The following is a 10,131-nucleotide window of genomic DNA, read 5'->3' as shown; positions in this document are numbered from 1 at the left end:
ATCGCCTATTCACCCCCCTCTAGTCGATAACTATCACTTTCAATTGGTATCAGTGCAAGGTGCTCCCTTGTTCTGTACACTACAACAAGAACCCCCATATAGCAACGCATGTCTACCAATGATAATAAAGAATGCATTATTTAGTTAAACCTCCCACCTCCCCACTTAGCGTTGATCTCCTCGTTCCCTTCAAAATAGCAGCTAACTTCCACGTGCTCACCTCCAGTATTGTACCTCTTCCGTCCAAACATTGTTAGAAAAACAAATTTCCTTATCCTTCTCTTCCCCCCTCCCCAATTCCTCTCCTACCATAGCTCCATAACCACGACGCCGTATCCGCCGTCGCTGCCTCCTATGATTTGGGCGAGCTCTAGCGCTCTCCCGCGACATAGCTCACCAACTCTGCTACCCTTAGTGCTCCCAGCCAATACTCCACTTCCGCGACGTCCTCAACGCCCCTGCCCGTGCCCCTGCATCAACCCTAGTCACCATGGGTTGAGGGCGCAACTCCTGCCCCTCCGGTTGGTCGGCTCACTACCGGCGCATCTCTGGACGGGCGGTTGCCTCCACAGGCTGGACGACACTGGTCCGCAATGTCTACCTCGACTCCGGCGCCAATAGTGAGACACTTCTCCCCTATGTTCTTATCCTCTTTGGTGCTTTATGTGGCATGGCTACCAAGGGTTTGTCATCGTGGCATCATAGATGACGGCTGGATATACCAATACCTATAGCCGCTCTCTCCCAGGGAGGCTGCCATGGTCGCCTACTGCCTACCTCATCGCTCACCTGGATTATCTCCCTGAAGAATGTGACAATTCTATTATTTTCACTAATTTGTTCCCCCGAATTTAACAACATTGTGGCTTCTATAATTCCATTGGCATTTGGTTCCCTAGCTTCTCTAACCTTCCACTTGTGCCATGGGTGGACCAATTACTTTATTAAATTTATGGCTAGTGTTCGCTTTTTTTGTTGTTGAAGGAAACCTGATGCTCTAATTTTGCTATGCAGGTTTCTGCTAGTGATCTTCTGCTGTAGTTGTTCAAACATAATCGTGTTTGCATATCCATATGTACGTATTTCTCTGTATGTATATCATACTCTAGAGTGCTAGATTACACTGCAGAACAAAACAATTAGTTGTCCACCAGTCTTGTTTATATCAATGCTTGCATTCTCCGAGGCTTATCAGAAGAGAATCTAGTTTTCCATGGAAACAAGGGTGATCGTGCATTATTTATTCACTCATGTTACTAAAGCTTCTGTTGTCAAGGAGGCAGTAATATTCCAAGTGCATGACTACTTCTTATTCAGTAATATTAAGCATGATTATACAAAACTACACATTAAAAAGGTATATGAATCATAGTCTAGACATCTCACACTTGCTAGCATGCGTAAGTGTGTATGTAAATTTGATCAATTTGATGATTTTGTTTAACTTTAGGTACTTCTAAATTCTCATATGTTTGTATTTATTCGCATATTATGATGAACTGCAATCTTTTTTAGATCAGAAGAATGCATAACAACAAAAAATGCTTCACGAGATGCCACTTCACATCTTTTTTTCTCACCAGTATGTGAATTTTAAGTTTTTACTTAGTGAACTATAGTCTTGCAGGTTTACACATAATATTAAAGATATAAATCTACATGATGTAATCAGATTGTGCATTTGAGTGAGTGCTGCAAGCTGGGAAGGTAAATATGACCAGCGATGATGGCAGCACGTCAACGACGTCATGGAGGTGTGGTGTTCATCGATCCCTTCTCTCTTTTTGTTTGTGTGGGCGGCGTGTGTATATGGATTCATATTTATATGTCATGTTAATTGTTCATTTAGATCGATATCCCTCTTCGAGAATGTTTGCCCCATGTATTTGATATCATCTTAGAAAAGATTGATTAGTTTTGTTGCCAACTCTTTCTAGATTATTTCAGATGTGATGTCTTGATTAGAAAAATAATATCACTAGAGGTAATTTCTGTTGTAATTTGTGTATATGTTTTTCATGTTGTGCAATATTATTTTTTTCTTTCTCAAGAATCTTAATTATTGATGCATATGATTGTAGGATAATTAACTCTAACAACTGCTCTGTGCCTGTGCCTATTCATATGCTCTGACTTCGGAAGTGCAAACCAATAAGAAGGTAAGCTCCAAACATAGAGCCCTTTCTAATTCGTATTTTATTTCCTACAATTTCTGATGACTATAAATGTGAACATGACCCAATATTTTCAAGCATAAGTTGTGGTTAGCTTTATCATCTCTTCCACATTTAGCACAATCTGTTCACTCATTGTAATGAACATTATTAATTGAATATGTGGCTGGGCATTCACTATACCAAATTACAGGAATGTAGCCTCAACTAAATTTTGTTACTTGTATGTTTTGTCTTTGCTTATATTGTCTGAATCTAAATTTGTACATAACTACAAAGGGATAACCTCGAAATAAGAAAGAAATTCTTGGCTGGTACATGCACTGAAATTCATCGAGAACTTATTATTACCCAAAGTGCTATATTAACTATTCATATTTCATTCATTGCTAGCAGAGAGATGAAGAATATGCAGTTTATTATAGCTGCAATTGGCCTGAACTATATTCAGGATATGGAGTTATGGATGCCAAGGGAAACTGATCATTTTGGTTTTAGTTAATGAAGGTTGAACATGTCAGTCTAGATGCTCATGTGATGAGCTTAGTTTTTTGTTTCCTTCAATGAAGCTTCGATCTATTTATGTGTAGAGTGCACATGTTCTTGTAAAACACATGTGTACAAGATGATGGTGTAAAGCAACAATGTGTTCTTTGGATGGTGTTCTTTGTAAAACAACATTGTTGATTTAATATATGAGGTCTTTCTTACTATATTCCATCTCCTGTATACTAGCAACATTTCCTAATATTCTACTCCCTCCGTTCCTAAATATATGACGTTTTGGTAGTTTGAATTGAACTACCAAAACATCATATACTTGGGAACAGAGGGACTACGTAACAACTAATTCTGGAGTTGCAATGATTTATTTTCGCCAATTGAAAATCCATTTGTGCAGGGTAATCACCAATGCATATGATGTGTTGTTAGGCTTTAGTTTAATACCTTGTTGTCTTACAACACTTATACACACCAGTTACCAACGCATGTGTACACGTGGTTGTAGACCCTTCCAACGCCACCAACGGCAACGCATACAAATCCGTTGGTGTAGACCATAGCAATGCCTATATGAACAAAAGGAAACACATCGATGCGTTGCTGAAGGGGGGTTCCTGTTGTAGTGTGCGATTCGGTTTAACCACCTGGAGTTTTAGCTATGTCGACTGGAGGGATAATCAAGGTCTCCGTTGCATGCCCAGTCTTCGATGGCACTGATTACCCCTACTGGAAGAATAAGATGCGCATGCATCTTGAAGCCATTGACGTCGACCTTTGGTATGTTGTCAAGAATGGCGTTCCCAAGGTCGATGAAGGTGTCACAGCTGCTGATGTCAATAGGTTCATTCAACTGGATTCAACTGCCAAGAACATTATCTATGGTCATCTGACCAAAGGACAGTACGGCCGTGTGAGTGCACTGGAGACTACGAAGCTAGTCTGGGACTGGCTCTCCAAGGTCAACAAAGGCGTCTCAACTTAGAAATATTCAAGGATTGATGTTCTTCGCAACCACTTCAAGAGAAATGACAATGAGAATGTCCAGCTCACGTTTGATCGCCTCACTGATATCACAAATGAGCTCCGCGCACTTGACGCCACTGAGATCACCAAGCACGAAATCATCAAGAAGCTACTGAGATCACTTGACAGCTCATTCGACACCCTGGCCTTGATGATTCAAGAACGTCCAGACTTCAAAGATCTCGATCCGTGTGACATACTTGAGAGGCTCAACATACACGAGTTCCAGTTATATGAGAAGAGAGACATCCATGGCCCCAACTATGGCCGAACCAGGGCTTTGAAGGCAAAGGTGGTGTCCTCATCTGAATAAGAATCTGACTGCAGTTCTGGGGATCCTAAAGACATTAGAAAGGAGCTAGCTATGATCGTTAAGAAGTTCCAGAAGTTCTCCAAGAAGAAAGGTTTCAGAAAGTCTTCAATATCCAGCTCAAGAAATGATGAAGCTTCCACTCATGACCACAAGAAGAGAACATGCCACAAATGCAAGAAACCTGGTCACTACATCTCTGAGTGTCCTCAATGGGATAATGAGAGCAAGAAGAATAAGAAGAGAAAGGAATATGATTATGATGACAACAAGAAGAAGAAATCCTCAAAGTCTTCTTCAAAGTCTTCATCAAAGTCTTCATCACACAAGAAGAGCTCATCAAGCAAGGCTCGTGCGTTTGTTGGCAAGGAGATGGATTCAGAGGAGGAGTCTACTTCTTAGGAAGCGGAGGTAGAGTCTGAGGAGGAGTCCGATTCACGTGTGGCAAGCCTGGCTATAGCTTCAGCTTATGTCGCCAAGTCCATCTTCAACACTGAAGACAATGACCTCGTCGCCGACGCTGATGCTGATGATGAGGATGACTCTGCTCCTACCTATTGCTTCATGGCACGTGCTGCGAAGGCAAACTCACGCGATGCTTACTTTCAAACATCCAGTGAAGATGACTCTGAATGTGAATCTAAACCTAGCTACAAAGCACTTGCTAAAATTGCAACGAAACAACAAAATGCTATGGAACATATTCAAAAGTTGCTAGACAAAAGCGATGACCTGTTGGACGCGGAAATGACTCGAACTCAGTCCTTAATTGAAGACATTAAAAATCTTCACATTAAGTACGAAGAACTTGAAAGTCGTCATGAAACACTCGCAACTACTCATGAGAAGCTTTCCTATGATTATCTTCAAAGGAAGCAAGAACTTGAGAATCTGAGAGCGTCTCATGAAGATCTTCAAAAGGAGAACGAGTCATTTCGCGCTCAATAGATCAATACCGCTCAGGAAGACTTTGAGCCACCATGTTTAAAATGTCTTGAGTGTGATAATGTTGTCTCTATTGCTGAATGCTCTACTGCTACTACTATTGCTATATCTTTAACTACGGATGTGGCAACTAACCCCTCTTCTGAGGATACCACTACCATTGCTGATGAGAATGCTAGGTTGAAGACATTGCTTGAAATAGGGATGTACAAAAGCCTCAAAGGGCATCAGACACTATGTGATGTCCTCAAGAAACAGATTCTGAACCGAAACCCTAGGAAAGAGGGTATTGGATTCGAGAGGAAAATGAACGTTGATGGTTCATACTAGAAGCGTGAGCAGTACCCCAAAACCACATGGGTTGCTGCAAAGGGACATTCAGTGGACCTATCTACCTTATCTGGCTTCACTTGTGCTCACCCGATTATCATTGATGAATCCTTTGATGCAAACTATAAACTGTTTAAGAATCAGAATGGTGAAGTGTTCGCCAGGTATATTGGTACTAACTACAGGAATGGACCACCTTTGAAGAAGATCTGGGTGCCCAAAAGTTGTCTTGAGAAGCTTCCTGTGAATGTCATCATGACACCACCTGGGAAGAAGACAAACCCCAGACCAAAGGCTTCATATGGTCCAAAGGCTTCATATAGACAGAGCACCCACCAGGGTCACCCCAACGCCAATGTTTTGCAGGGAAACCATACTCAGACTTATGAATATGAGCGTGTTTCATTAAACCGCTATGTTCATAAGAGCAAGAACTTTTCTGCTTATTCTTATGAGTATTATTCACCCCTGGAAGGCTATTTGCTAGGACTCCAAAGCCAAAGTTCTCAGATGCTGCACTTAGACTCATTGCTTCTAAGCCACCTCTGAAGATGTGGGTGGTTAAGAAAAATTAACTTTCTTTTCCAGGGAAAGGTCTCCAGCCGGAAATCAAAGGCTTCTGATGCTTATGCTGGGGACCTAAAACATCTTGTGGGACGCAAGATAAAATGCCAGAATGGTCTAACTATGTATTTCATCCCAAGATTTCTTGACGAACATCCTATCTACCCTAACAAGGATCTGAACTTTGATAATATGCTTGTTTGTCAAATGTTTATGCTTCACATTTCCCTTGGTGAAGCCTATCCCCCAAACTGCACTGTAGGGTACGACACCAAAAGGCTTCTAAGCGGATTATGGACAGTGGATGCACTAACCACATGACTGGTGATCGAAGTCTTCTTATGGATTCAACCCTACTCCCGTCTGACAAGAGTCACATCACATTTGCTGACAGTGGTAAAAGCAAGGTATTGGGCCTAGGTAGAGTTACAATCTCAAAGGATCAGCACATGGATAAAGTGATGCTTGTTGAATCCCTTGGTTTAAACTTAATGTCTGTCTCAATGCTTTGTGATCTGAACATGATTGTGATATTGGAAAATATCGTTGCCTTGTGCTTATGGAATCTGACAAATCTCTAGTCTTCGAAGGATATCGAAAAGATGATCTGTACATGGTAGATTTCTTCGCATGACCACAGCTGGCCATATGTCTTCTAGCAAAAGCTTCAGAGTGCTGGCTCTGGCATCTGAGGCTAGGGCATGCGGGCATGAGGAACTTATACACTCTCGCGAAGAAGAAGCATGTCATAAGCATCGAGGGCATCAAGTTCAAGAAGGATCATCTATGCGGCGCCTGTGAAGCTGGAAAGATGACTAGGGCCAAGCATCCCTCGAAGACAATCATGACGATGTTTCGTCCCTTCGAGCTGCTTCACATGGACCTATTTGGCCCTACTCGCTACTCTACCCTTACTACCACTGCTTGCCTCTATGGTTTCGTCATTGTTGATGATTACTCAAGATATACATGGGTGCACATAATTCTCTACAAGACTGAAGTGCGGGATGTCTTCAGACGATTCGCCCATCGTTCCATGGCCAACTATGGCATCAAGATCAAGCACATCAGAAGTGACAACAACACTGAATTCAAGAACACCGGCCTCGACACTTATCTTGATACATTGGGCATCACATATGAGTTCTTGGCTCCATACACACCTCAGCAGAATGACATCATGGGGGCGCAAGAACAGAACCCTCACTGAGACGGCACGGACGATGCTTGATGAGTACAAGACTCCAAGGAAGTTCTGGCCTGAAGCTATTGATACTGCATGCCATGTCATCAACTGTGTTTATCTTCACAAGTTCCTAAAGAAGACATCATATGAGCTCCTGACTGGTAAGAAGCCAAACGTCGGCTATTTCAAAGTATTTGGTGCTAGGTGCTGGATCAAGGATCCACATCACACTTCAAAATTTGCACTGAAAGCACATGAATGTTTTATGCTTGGCTACGGGAAGGACTCGCACTCCTACATAGTATTAAACCTCTTTCACTACAAAGTGGTTGAAACTGTGGATGTATGGTTCGATGAGACTAACGACTCGTAAAGAGAGCACCTGCCAAATGTGCTAGATGAAGCTACACCAAGTGAATCAATCAAGCTTATGGGTACTAGAGAAATCATACCTTCGGAGGCACATGCTGATGAGGACATCATCATTTCTGCACCTAATCAGCCTGAAGACTCTGCTCAGCCTGAAGCCAATGCTAAAAATGAAGACAATGATCAGCAAGGGAAAAATCTTCGTCCAGTTCATCCTCATGTTGCAAATGAAGTACATATTGAGAAGATAATTGATAGCATCAATGCACCTGGTCCACTCACTCGTTCAAGAGCAACACAGCTATCAAATTTCTGTAGGTACTTTGCATTCGTCTCTATATCTGAACCCAAGAAAGTTGATGAAGCCTTCATGGAACCTAAATGGATTCAAGCTATGTAAGAAGAGCTTCAACAGTTCGAGCTGAACAATGTATGGGAGCTTGTAAAGCGTCCAGATCCTCGCAAGCACAACATCATCGGTACCAAACGAATCTATCGCAACAAACAAGAAGAGCATGGTCAAGTTGTCAGAAACAAGGCTCGTCTCGTTGCTCAAGGTTACACACAAGTTGAAGAGATTGACTTTGATGAAACATTTGCTCCTGTGGCTAGGCTTGAAGCCATTCACATACTGCTAGCCTATGCCAACCACAATAACATTCTTCTGTACCAAATGGATGTAAAGAGTGCCTTTCTCAATGGCAAAATTGAAGAAGAAGTGTATGTTGCACAACCACCTGGTTTTGAAGACCCAAAGCGTCCTGACATGGTATACAAGCTCAACAAGGCACTGTATGGCCTCAAACAAGCACCTCGCGCTTGGTATGACACACTCAAAGACTTCCTGAAGAGCAAAGTCTTCAAACCTGGTTCTCTTGATCCCACTCTCTTCACGAAGACATATGACGGTGAACTGTTTGTATGCCAAATCTATGTGGATGACATTATCTTTGGCTGCACTGACAAGAGATACAGTGATGAGTTTGGGCATATGATGCAAGAGCAATATCAGATGTCCATGATGGGTGAGATGAAGTTCTTCCTTGGTCTTCAAATCCGTCAGCAGAGTAATGGCATATTCATATCACAAGAAAAATACCTCAAAGATTGCCTGAAGAAGTTTGGAATGCAATACTGCAAAGGGTACACGACGCCAATGCCAACCAAAGGCCAATTGGGCCCCGACGACAATGGTAAAGAGTTCGATCAAAAGGTATACCGCTCCATGATTGGTTCTTTACTCTACTTATGTGCATCTAGGCCTGATATAATGCTTAGCGTTTGCATGTGTGCCTGATTCCAAGCGGCACCAAAGGAATCGCATCACTTAGCTGTGACGCGAATTCTTCGATATTTGGCTTACACCCCAACACTAGGATTATGGTATCCAAAGGGCTCAGAGTTTGATCTAGTTGGATTCTCATATGCTGATTATGCTGGTGACAAGGTTGATCGCACGTCCACATCAGGCACATGTCACTTTCTTGGACAATCTCTTGTCTGTTGGTCTTCAAAGAAGCAGAACTGTGTATCACTCTCCACTGCTGAATCCGAATACATTTCTGCTGGATCTTGCTGCGCTCAACTTCTATGGATGAAGCAAACTCTCAAGGATTGTGGCATCCACCTGAAGCATGTGCCACTCTACTACGACAATGAAATCGCCATTAAGATTGCCAACAATCCAGTCTAGCACTCGAAGACAAATCACATTCAGACCCGTCATCACTTTCTCAGAGATCATGTCATGAAGGAAGATATTGATATCATTCACGTCAACACTGAAGAGCAATTGGTAGATATCTTCACAAAGCCCTTGGATGAGAAAAGGTTTTGCAAGTTGCGGTGTGAGCTAAATATCTTAGAATCCTCAAATGTCATGTGATTGGACACACATCCTAACGCTTATGCATGTTGATGACTTAGGTGTGCAACACACGAAGTACGTATATCTTCAATCAATGAAGACTTATCCTCTAAGTGTGAATACATTAACGCGCAATTTGACTTCTGAGCACCACGATAATTGTGCGCCGTGTCTGGGTCTAATACTTCCTATACGGTGGGTAACGCCACCACCAAACTTTCTCAAAGATTTTCATCCGGCGTCATGATTGCATTATCTTCGCTTTTTGGTTTGTCTTCAACATTGATTTGACTTCAAGGTTTACTTTCGCAATGTTGATTTGGTCTTCTCTGATATATAAATCTATATATGTTCTGTCCTCTATAGCATTCACTTATAGCTATGTCTTCAAACTTGCCATTTTCTGAACTAAGTGAATGTGATCAGACCCTAACCCCTTCCATGCTTCTTCCTCAAATTCTATCTATCTAGTCATATGCATTCTGTTGAAACGTGTCGAATGTCTTCACTAGGTCCTTGTCAGCTGAAGATACAGAGACACACATTTAAAACTACTTTCAATGTTATATCCTTTTGCCTAAATACCGGAGAAGCCGGAACGACCACCCGACAAACCAGGCGTGCGTGGGAACATGGAACAACTTTCAATGAGTTGCATGCATGCCACGTGTCCATCAGATGTGAACCGCCAGGGGCACCTGCGTAATTACGCTGCGCAGCCCTTTACCCTATAAATACACATCCATGTGCGGTCATTATCTCCTCTTCCATCTCGCCACCTCGCTCAAACCCTAGCGCCACCGTTAGCTCACGTCGACGCCGGAGATGAAGCGCTTAGCTGCCGCGACCTCTTCGATGC

The 10,131-nt window shown here is 42.4% G+C and overlaps 1 long non-coding RNA gene across 2 annotated transcripts; it reads left to right on the top strand.

The window, feature by feature from the left end:
* The first annotated feature begins 248 nt into the window (after nt 1-248).
* Nucleotides 249-2,887, top strand: LOC125548594. Of its 2 annotated transcripts, XR_007301130.1 has the most exons (4): nt 249-620; nt 1,015-1,754; nt 2,082-2,159; nt 2,571-2,887. It is a non-coding gene; the product is annotated as an uncharacterized LOC125548594 (long non-coding RNA). The 2 variants fall into 2 exon arrangements; XR_007301129.1 differs by having other exon boundaries at nt 255-1,754.
* The last annotated feature ends 7,244 nt before the right edge of the window (nt 2,888-10,131 follow it).

This window comes from Triticum urartu, chromosome 3, assembly GCF_003073215.2.
Source record: "Triticum urartu cultivar G1812 chromosome 3, Tu2.1, whole genome shotgun sequence".
Taxonomy (NCBI): domain Eukaryota; kingdom Viridiplantae; phylum Streptophyta; class Magnoliopsida; order Poales; family Poaceae; genus Triticum; species Triticum urartu.
The sequence above is the reverse complement of the archived record's forward strand: the minus strand, read 5'-3'. Positions and strand labels throughout refer to the sequence as shown.